Consider the following 11,420-nt stretch of genomic DNA (forward strand, 5'->3'; position numbering starts at 1 on the left):
CTCAAGTCAGCAATCTGCTTTTGCAAAGTCTGTTTGCTTCTGCACTAAGAAGGGTTCTAGAAATCCTAACTAGAAATCCATACCATAATCTCAAAGTTGTTAACCAATGCCAACTGGGAAGCCTGTAGACACAAACTATTCTTTTATTTCTATTTCTTTAATTTCAGAGTACCTGTTAGAATCCTTTCCAAGAAGTTCTATGACTGTCTTTCTTTGTTGAAGACACAAATGTTAGATTCTGGATTATATCAGAAACTTGAGGCAAATGTCTAAAAGCAGAAAATCAGTTGATGAGATGGAGGGGCTATGGTTAATTTATCACTCTGCTAAAAGTATCATAGTTTACTACTGGGGTACAGGAAATAATTATTTTGTAAAGATTTAATCAATAGTTTCTTGAGGCATAAGAATGCATTATGGCAGCACAGGCATTAGCAAATCACTAAGCCTCCCCATGAAATGTATAATCTCTATAATATTTACACTGATACACACCCTTATGATTATACAGTGGAAGTGAGAAATAGATTTAAGGGACTAGATCTGATAGATAGAGTGCCTGATGAACTATGGACGAAGGTTCATGACATTATACAGGAGACAGGGATCAACACTATCCCCAAGAAAAAGAAATGCAAAAAAGCAAAATGGCTGTCTGAGGAGGCCTTAGAAATAGCTATGAAAAGAAGAGAAGCAAAAAGCAAAGTATAAAAGGAAAGATATACCCATTTGAATGCAGAGTTCCCAAGATTAGCAAGGAGAGATAAGAAAGCCTTCCTCAGTGATCAGTGCAAAGAAATAGAGGAAAACAGTAGAATGGGAAAGACTAGAGATCTCTTCAAGAAAATTGGATACACCAAAGGAACATTTTATGCAAAGATGGGCTCAATAAAGGACAGAAATGATATGGACCTAACAGAAGCAGAAGATATTAAGAAGAGGTGGCAAAATACACAGAAGAACTGTACAAAAAAGATCTTCATGACCAAGATAACCATGATGGTGTGATCACTCACCTAGAGCCAGACATCCTGGAATGTGAAGTCAAGTGGGCCTTAGGAAGCATCATGACAAACAAAGCTAGTAGAGGTGATAGAATTCCAGTTGAGCTATTTCAAATCCTAAAAGATGATGCTGTGAAAGTGCTGCACTCAATATGACAGCAAATTTGGAAAACTCAGCAGTGGCCACAGGACTGGAAAAAGGCAATTTTCATTCCAATCCCAAAGAAAGGCAATGCCAAAGAATGCTCAAACTACCACACAATTGCACTCATCTCACACAGTAGTAAAGTAATGCTCAAAATTCTCCAAGCCAGGCTTCAACAATATGTGAACCATGAACTTCCAGATGTTCAAGCTGGTTTTAGAAAAGGCAGAGGAACCAGAGATAAAATTGCCAACATCCACTGGATCATCAAAAAAGCAAGAGAGTTCCAGGAAAACATCTATTTCTGCTTTATTGACTATGCCAAAGCCTTTGACTGTGTGGATCACAAGAAACTGTGGAAAATTCTGAAAGAGATGGGAATACCAGACCACCTTACCTGTCTACTGAGAAATCTATATGCAGGTCAAGAAGCAACAGTTAGAACCGGATATGGAACAATAGACTGGATAGGAAAAGGAGTATGTCAACGCTGTATATTGTCACCCTGCTTATTTAACTCATATGCAGAGTACATTATGCAAAATGTCAGGCTGGGTGAAGCACAAGCTAGAGTCCAGATGCCAGGAGAAATATAAATAACCTCAGATATGCAGAAGAACCCACACTTATGGCAGAAAGCGAAGAAAAACTAAAGAGCCTCTTGATGAAAGTGAAAGAAGTGAAGAAGTGGTGAAGTTGCTCAGTCGTGTGCGACTCTTTGTGACCCTGTGGACTGTAGCCTACAATGCTCCTCTGTCCATGGGGTTATCCAGGCAAGAGTACTGGAGTGGGTTGCCATTTCCTTCTCCAGAGGATCTTCCCAACCCAGGGATCGAACCTGGGTCTCCTGCATTGTAGGCAGATGCTTTACCATCTGAGCCATCAGGAAAGTGAAAGAGGAGAGTGAAAAAGTTGGCTTAAAGCTCAACATTCAGAAAACTAAGATCATGGCATCTGATCCCATCACTTCATGGCAAATAGATGGTGAAACAGTGGCAGACTTTATTTTTTAGGGCTCCAAAATCACTGCAGATGGTGATTGCAGCCATAAAATTAAAAGTTGCTTACCCCTTGGAAGGAAAGTTATGACCAACATAGGCAGCATATTAAAAAGTAGAGACATTACTTTGCCAACAAAGGTCCATCTAGTCAAGACTATGGTTTTTCCAGTGGTCATGTATGGATGTGAGAGTTGGACTATAAAGAAAGCTGAGCACCAAAGAATTGATGCTTTTGAATTGTGGTGTTGGAGAAGACTCTTGAGAGTCCCTTGGACAGCAAGGAGATCAATCCTGAGTGTTCATTGGAAGGACTGATGTTGAAGCTGAAACTCCAATACTTTGGCCACCTGATGTGAAGTATCATTTGAAAAGACCCTGATGCTGGGAAAAGATTGAAGGCAGGAGGAGAAGGGGACGACAGAGGATGAGATGGTTGGATGCCATCACTGACTTAATGGGCATGACTTTGGGTAAACTCTGGGAGTTGGTGATAGACAGAGAGACCTGGCATGCTGCAGTCCATGGGGTCACAAAGAGTCAGACACAACTGAGCAACTGAACTGAACTGAATATTTTAGCTATAAAAATTTAAACTCAGGAAAACCAAGCCTCTCTTTTGATTTGACAGTTTTGTTCACACAATTCTTATAATAATGTTAATTAATATGGAGATACCAAACCTATTTAGAGCATCTTTTCTAAGATAAATAATAAATCTTTGTGATTTTCCAAGGGTCTCCTGGAAAATCTATACGATCTCTTTAAATGTGAATGTTAGAGTTGAACTTTTATTTTTCTCAAATTAGATCCTATCTTGGGCAAGTAAAATGAAAGGAGTTGTCAGAGATCTGATCAATTGTTTAAAATAGGCTGATGGATGCCTGAGAAACAATATATGGTTACCTATTTAATCAAAGTGACAGTAAAATATTGTTAAATAATTATTTAAGAAAGTAACACAGTTGTAAGGAACTTTATCTTTTTGACAACTGAAGAATCCATGCTGTTTTTATTGTTAATTAAATAATCAAAATACTAAAGCAAAACAACTATTTTTGTGAGATGGGGATTACCTACAGAAAGTAAATAATAATCTTTATAATTTCCTGTTAAGATTCTTAAAAAGACACCTTAATGATTTTAACAAAGGAAAAAGTCACAATATACTCTTGCATTTATATTTTTGGCAGTAAAAGTTTCAATGTTCTTTTTTCAATTTTTTTTTTGTATAAATAACCTCATCTAAAATGAGCGAACTTTGGTAAAATTTTAATATATTTCATTTTCTCTTTTCATGCTCTATTATTATATACTAAGCTAAGTAAAAAACTACCTTTCTTTGAACCTTCTACAATTTTCCATATCAAATTTAGTCACTCACTAAACTGTTTGACATTCTGGAACAACTGGAACCTTTAGAACAAAATGATCCTCTTTTTCTCTTGATAAACAAAATCACATTTTATTACCATACATACTAAGTGTATTTATCCTGGTACTCTTCCTCCTAATATATTCTCAACCAACTACAATAATTGTAACTTTTAATAAAGAAACTGAACCATTTCAGAAAAATACTGAGAGGTCTGTTATTTCAGAACTCCCTATCAAATACTTTAGCAGGCTAAGAAAATTCATTCTCTGCAGCCACATACAGCACTTTTATACCTTCACAAATTAGCTTAAGTGAACATGTTTATTAACATTACCCAAAGACATAGCCACTGTAAGGTATATAAGAATAATCAGTAAAAGCATATAAACTTAAAATTTTATGTTTACTAATCAAGGTTAGACTGATGCTGAAGCTAAAGTTGCAATACTTTGACCACCTGATGCAAAGAACTTACTCTTTAGAAAAGACCCTGATGCTGGGAAAGATTGAAGGCAGGAGGAGAGGGGACAACAGAGGATGAGATGGTTGGATGGCATCACCGACTCAATGGACATAAGTTTGACCAAGTTCCAGGAGTTGGTGACGGACAGGGAAGCTGGCATGCTGCAGTCCATGGGGTCTCAAAGAGTCAGGCACAACTGAGTCACTGAACTGAATCAATGTTTGAGTATTCACTTTTACTTAGAAATTATCTAGGCATATAATCACTATCTATTAATTCAATTTAATATTACTACAAATTTGTAAATTATATTTAAACTGAAACACTATAAGACATATTCACTGTTGATACAAAAAAGTGTCAGAATAATGATTCAATTTAGCCCAAAACAAACTAATCTCTTTCATAATTATAAATGTTCCCTAGGAGTTATATTTCATCAGTAAACTAATATAAAAAGCCTAGAAGTTCAGATCAACTTGTGACTTTAAGAGAAAGCAAACCCCAAACTAAAAAACAAAAACAAAATGCTTGGATTATAAACCATACTGACAGATTCAAGGAAAAGAGAGACTTACTATTTATTATTTTAGCCAAAACTACTAGTTTAATTTGTCCAAAGATTCATCTTCATTATGCAAACTTAGATTAAAAGTGTTTTTAAGTCAGCAATTTCTGTATTTTTTTTTACATATTTTGCATTTAGAATTATTAGGTCAGGTTTTTTTTGTTTGTTTGTTTTTAATTCCTATGCTTTTAAGGCATGTTTACCTTCACTGGTTGAAAAGAGAGTTAATATAATTTCAGGAGAGAAGCCGATAAAGCACATTTCATGAGAACTTAGGGTAGCTGTCTCTATCTAAAGCAAAGTTACCCAGGCTTTACCTAGATTTGAAGGAACGATTTAAAGTATGTGAGGAATACCCTCACACAATAATTTTTTCTTAGAGTTAACAATCAGTTGATCTACTTAAAACACTAAAGTGAAGTGAAGTTGCTCAGTCATGTCTGACTCTTTGAGACCCCATGGACTCTAGCCTATCAGGCTCCTTCAACCATGGGATTTTCTAGGCAAGAGTACTGGAGTGGGTTGCCATTTCCTTCTCCAGGGGATCTTCCCAACCCAGGAATCGAACCCAGGCATCGCAGGCAGACACTTTACTGTCTAAAGCATTTTACAAATTAACTTATTCTGTTTTTAGTTAAAGAAAGTTAAGGGGGAAAAAAAAGTCTATAAAAGTCCTAGAATATCAAGTCTACCTTCCTTGGACCTATAATGAAAATAATATAATCAGATATGTTTCTTCAGAAATGTTATACATTGAAACATTAAACTCCCCACAACCTCCAACACTACTTGCTAAGGCCATCTAGAAAATGACAATACACTCAAGACCTATACCAATTCCTGGAAGCTTCTTTCCCTCTTTCTCTGGCCACTACCAGATCTGAAAGATAATTGGATTAGAAAAAAAAGTCAATATTATACTTAGTATATAGCTCTCATATAGAAACTCTGAGACAAGTAACTCTTAGAGATAGTGGCAAAGAATCAAAGATCATTCACACACATTAAACTAGAGCAAATAGATGGTATTAATGAACTTCCCATTACCTTACTTGTGGGTAAGGTGAAATGAAATATCATGATAAATAAATGTACAAAATTTTTAAAAACTATAAATACAGGAGCATAATTTGAAAAAGAAGGGAAAAGAGAAATAAAAATTATGACAACCAACCAACCTAACAAAATCTCCACAATAAATGATTTGCACTACAGAATAATTTTTCCAGTTTTACTGAGGCATAATTAACAGAAAATAGTATAAAGTATATAACAAGATTTGACAAACACAGACTTTGTGAATTATTTACTACAATCAAACAAATTAGCACACATATTACCTTACAGTTCCCTTTTGTGTGTGTGTGATTAGAACACTTAGGATCCACTCTCAGCAAATTTCATGTATACAGTATACTGACTACAGTCACCATGCTGTACATTAGGTCCTCAGAACTTATTCCAGTTTCAGGTCTCTATCATTTGATCAGCATTTCCCAAGTTCCCCCAACCCTCAGCCCCTGGAAATCACCACCCACTACTACCATTCTACCCTCTGTTTCTTATAGAAAAAGAGATGAGATTTGTGGTTATCAGTGGTGTGGGGTTGGAGGAGGGAGAGTTGGGGGAAGGTGGTCAAAAAGTACAAATTTGCAGTTGTAAGATAAAGAAGTACTAGGAATGCAATGTTCAACCTGATGAACATAGTTAATACTGCTGTATGATAGGCAAGTTGTTCAGAGAGTAGATCCTGAGAGTTTTCATCAAAAGAATTTTTTTTTTCTTTTTATAGTATCTGGATGAGATAATGGGCATTATTGTAAATCAAACCATCATGCTGCATACCTTAAACTTATACAGTGATGTACAATTATTTCTCAATATGACTAAAAAGAAAATAAAAAATATTTAAAAAATCAAGATCACAGTAGAGAGTTTAACAAATGCTTAGTGAAGAGTGAAGATAGATGAGGGATCAGAAGGATAAGACCTAAGGATAATAGGAAGAACAGACAGAAATTTATCTCAGAAGCAATAAAATACAATTAGAGTTACGTTTATTTACATCTTAGGCAAAGAATAAGTCCCACTTTCTCCTAAATATTTGAGTAACCTATTTAAAATTTTAAAAATATTTTTCATATGATATCTCAAGTTCTTAACTTAAATACTATATCTGAAGTCACCCATATTACAATCATGATTCCTTTAATTTTTATTTTATCTATCAACTCTGATTTCCACTGCTATCAATTATCTTCCATGTGACTAATTTAAAATAATTACAGCTCAGCAGATTTTATTTTGTTACTGAATATGTGTATAACTTTTGTTGCAGTTTACTTTTCAAAAATCTTATTTCACTATTTTATCAAGAATTTAACCTTTTAAGCATGTCTCAATGTTTCATTTGCTTTAGCTGCCAATAAGATATACTTATGTCATGTATATCTTTTATATATCAAAAGCAAACAAGCAAAATTTTGCATGTACCAAGACCCAGAGGAGAGGAGCAGTGCCCCCATAGGAGACTGAACCCAAACTACCTGCTAGTGTTGGAGGGCCTCCTGTGGAGGCATGGGTCAAAAAGGGCTCACCACTGGAACGGGGGTACTAGAAGGTTCCCCTTGGCTTAAATCCTCTTGGAGTCTGCCATTAACCCTACCACAGAGGCCACAGACCCCAGAGCTGAGTTGCCTCAGGCCAAACTACCACCAGGGAAGGAGTGGAATACCACTGATCAGCAGATAATTAAAGCTTTACTGAGCAAGGCCCTGCTGGCCAGAGCAAGACCCAGTTTTTCCCACCAGTGCCTCCCATCAAGAAGCTTACACAAGCCTCTTAGCCTCATCCATCAGAAGGCAGACAGAAGAAGCAAGAAGCAGCAGTCTCACAGAAGCTAAAACAAAAACCATATTACAGAAAGTTAATCACGATGAAAAAGCAGAAATTTATGTCCCACATGAAGGGACAAGATAAAATCCCAGAAAAACAAGTAAATGAATCAGAGGCAACCTCCCAGAAAAAGAATTCAGAATAATGAGAGTGAAGATGATCCAGGATTTGGGAAAGAGAGTGGAGGCAAAGATTGACACAATGCATGAAATGTTTACCAAAGACCTGGGAGAACTAAAGAACAAACAAACAGGCAGAAGGAGATGAAAGAGAGAAAGGACCTGAGAAAATATTTGAAGAGATAATAGCTGAAAACTTCCTGAACATCAGAAAGGAAATAGTCAGATAAGTCCAGAAAGCACAGAGTCCCAGGAAGGATAAACCCAAGGAGGAATACACCAAGACACATAGTAATCAAACACAAAAATTAAAGACAGAGATAAAATATTAAGAGCAACAAGGGAAAAACAACAGATAACATACAAGGGAACTCCCATTAGGCTATCATCTGATTTCTCAACAGAAACTCTACAAGCCAGAAGGGAATAGCATGATATATTTAAAGTGATGAAATGGAAGAACCCACAACCAAGAAGATTCTACTCAGCAAGACTCTTTCAGATCTGATGCAGAAATCAAAAGCTTTCCAGATAAGCAAAAGTTAAGAGAATTCAGCACCACCAAACCAGCTTTACAACAAATGCTAAAGGAACTTCTCTAGGCAGGAAACACAAGAGAAGAAAAAGATCTACAGAAAATAAACCCAAAATAAGAAAATAGTAATAGGATCATACATATCAATAATGACCTTAAATGTAAATGGATTATATGCACCAACTGAAAGACATATGATATAGACAGGGGAGGTGGATGAAAACATGTGCATGTAATGCACTTTCAATTATAACATCACTCTGCTTGACCACTGCCCCCCAAATTGTATGTAATTATTTTATATTGTTAAGTTAATCATGTTCCTACTATGGTTTGCAATTTTAATTATATTTTTAGTCTGGCTATTGACTGTGAAAACTGAGAAACATCTTATACTATTGTGATATTGTACCTATTACTCATTTAATATGATTGTATCATGATTGGTCAACAGAACAATAATAGATCTCTATATCAGCAAAACTGGTATCTAATAGCAAAACCTGTAATCACTTTTTAAAATCCAGATGCGTATCAGAATTATCTTGAAATGTCTGAAAAATACAAATGCTCAGGTATTGCTTTTTTTCCTCTAGACCTCGAGATATGTTTCTAATGAGCACTCATGTTTAAAAACAACTGGATTACATGATGATCTTTTACTTTCATCTAGTTTGTTTCAATTTTTCTATTTCATATTCAGTGCTCCCAATTCATTTACTTTATGTTCTCCAATTTCTCGATCTCTTCTCTTTTTTTTTTTCTTGATGTTCTTTCTCAGGGCTTTATCAAGTGTAGTTGAAAAGCTTTTGTATAGCTACATATAAATATGTATAATATATACCTTTTAGAAAACTTTAAAAAAAAGCAAAGCTAGATAATTAATACATCCATCACCTCAATCATTCAACAATGTCTATCAAATCATCACACTATAATACTTATACACAGAGTGAAAAAGCTGGCTTAAAACAACATTCAAAAAGCTAAGATCATGACATGCAGTCCCATCACTTCATGGCAAATAGATGGGGAAACAATGGAAACAGTGACAGACTTTATTTTCTTGGGCTCCAAAATCACTGCAGATGGTGAGTGCAGCCATGAAATTAAAAGACACTTGCTCCTTGGAAGAAAAGCTATGACCAGCCTCAGTCAGTCAGTCAGTCAGTTCAGTCGCTCAGTCGTGTCCGACTCTTTGCGACCCCATGAATCACAGCACACCAGGCCTCCCTGTCCATCACCATCTCCCAGAGTTCACTCAAACTCACATCCATCAAGTCGGTCATGCCATCCAGCCATCTCATCCTCTATCGTCCCCTTTTTCTCCTGCCCCCAATCCCTCCCAGCATCAGAGTCTTTTCCAGTGAGTCAACTCTTCGCATGAGGTGGCCAAAATATTGGAGTTTCAGCTTTAGCATCAGTCCTTCCAAAGTAATCCCAGGGCTGATCTCCTTCAGAATGGACTGGTTGGATCTCCTTGCAGTCCAAGGGACTCTCAAGAGTCTTCTCCAACACCACAGTTCAAAAGCATCAATTCTTCGGCGCTCAGCTTTCTTCACAGTCCAACTCTCACATCCATACATGACCACTGGAAAAACCATAGCCTTGACTAGACGGACCTTAGTCGGCAAAGTAATGTCTCTGCTTTTGAATATGCTATCTAGGTTGGTCATAACTTTTCTTCCAAGGATAAGCGTCTTTTAATTTCATGGCTGCAATCACCATCTGCAGTGATTATAGAGACCCCAAAATAAAGTCTGACACTGTTTCCACTGTTTCCCGATGTATTTCCCATGAGGTGATGGGACCAGATGCCATGATCTTTGTTTTCTGAATGTTGAGCGTTAAGCCAACTTTTTCACTCTCCACTATCACTTTCATCAAGAGGCTGTTTTAGTTCCTCTTCACTTTCTGCCATAAGGGTGGTGTCATCTGCATATCTGAGGTTATTGATACTTCTCCCGGCAATCTTGATTCCAGCTTGTGCTTCTTCCAGCCCAGCGTTTCTCATGATGTACTCTGCATATAAGTTAAGTAAGCAGGGTGACAATATACAGCCTGATGTACTCCTTTTCCTATTTGGAACCAGTCTGTTGTTCCATGTCCAGTTCTAACTAGACAGCATATTAAAAAGCAGAGACATTACTTTGCAGACAAAGGACCATCTAGTCAAAGCTATGGTTTTTCCAGTAGTTATGTGTGGATGTGAGTGTTAGACTATAAAGAAAACTGAGTGCTGAAGAATTGATGCTTCTGAACTGTGGTGTTGGAGAAGACTCTTGAGAGTCCCTTGGACTGCAAGGAGATCCAACCAGTCCATCCCAAAGGAAATCAGTCTTGAATATACACTGGAAGGACTGATGCTGAAGCTGCAACTCCAATACTTTGGCCACCTGATGGGAAGAACTGATTAATTGGAAAACACCCTGATGCTGGCAAAGATTGAAGGCAGGAGAAGGAGACAACAAAGGATGAGGTAGTTGGATGTCACCAACTCAATGGGCATGAGTTTGGGAGTTGGTGAAGGTTAGGGAGGCCTGGTGTGCTGCAGTCCATGGGGTTGCAAAGCGTTGGACACGACTGAGCAACTGAACTGATACACTTTAAATATACACAATTATATTGGTAAATTTTTCCTCAGTAAATAAAAAAGAGGGAAAAACGTTAAATTTAGTATACTATACCACAAAAGTTAGAGCTATTTCAAATCCTAAAAGATGATGTTGTTAAAGTGCTGCACTCAATATGCCAGCAAATTTTGAAAACTCAGCAGTGGCCACAGGACTGGAAAAAGTCAGTTTTCATTCCATTCCCAAAGAAAGGAAATGCAAAAGAATGTTCAAACTACCGCACAAGTGTACTCATCTCATATGCTAGCAATGTAATGCTCAAAATTCTCCAAGCCAGGCTTCAACGGTTTGTGAATCGTGAACTTCCAGATATTCAAGCTGGATTTAGAAACAGCAGAGGAACCAGAGATCAAATTGTCAACATCCATTGGATCATTGAAAAAGCAAGAGAATTCCAGAAAAACATCTACGTCTGCTTTGTTGACTACACCAAAGCCTTTGACTGTGTGGATCACAACAAAATGTGGAAAATTCTCCAAGAGATGGGAATACCAGACCACCTTACCTGCCTATTGAGAAATCTATGTAGGTCAAGAAGCAATAGTTAGAACAGGACATGGAACTACAGACTGGTTCCAAGTTGGGAAAGGAATATGTTAAAGCTATATATTATCACTCTGCTTATTTAACTTATATGCAGAGTACATCAATGGAAATGCCAGGCTGGATGAAGCACAAGCTT

General features: G+C 36.9%; 1 non-coding gene across 1 annotated transcript; it reads right to left on the reverse strand.

The window, feature by feature from the left end:
* Nucleotides 1-1,965: 1,965 nt before the first annotated feature.
* Nucleotides 1,966-2,038, reverse strand: TRNAC-ACA. Its single transcript has one exon. It is a non-coding gene; the product is annotated as a tRNA-Cys (tRNA).
* Between the last annotated feature and the right edge of the window lie 9,382 nt (nucleotides 2,039-11,420).

This window comes from Oryx dammah, unplaced genomic scaffold (assembly GCF_014754425.2).
Source record: "Oryx dammah isolate SB20612 unplaced genomic scaffold, SCBI_Odam_1.1 HiC_scaffold_23, whole genome shotgun sequence".
NCBI lineage: Eukaryota > Metazoa > Chordata > Mammalia > Artiodactyla > Bovidae > Oryx > Oryx dammah.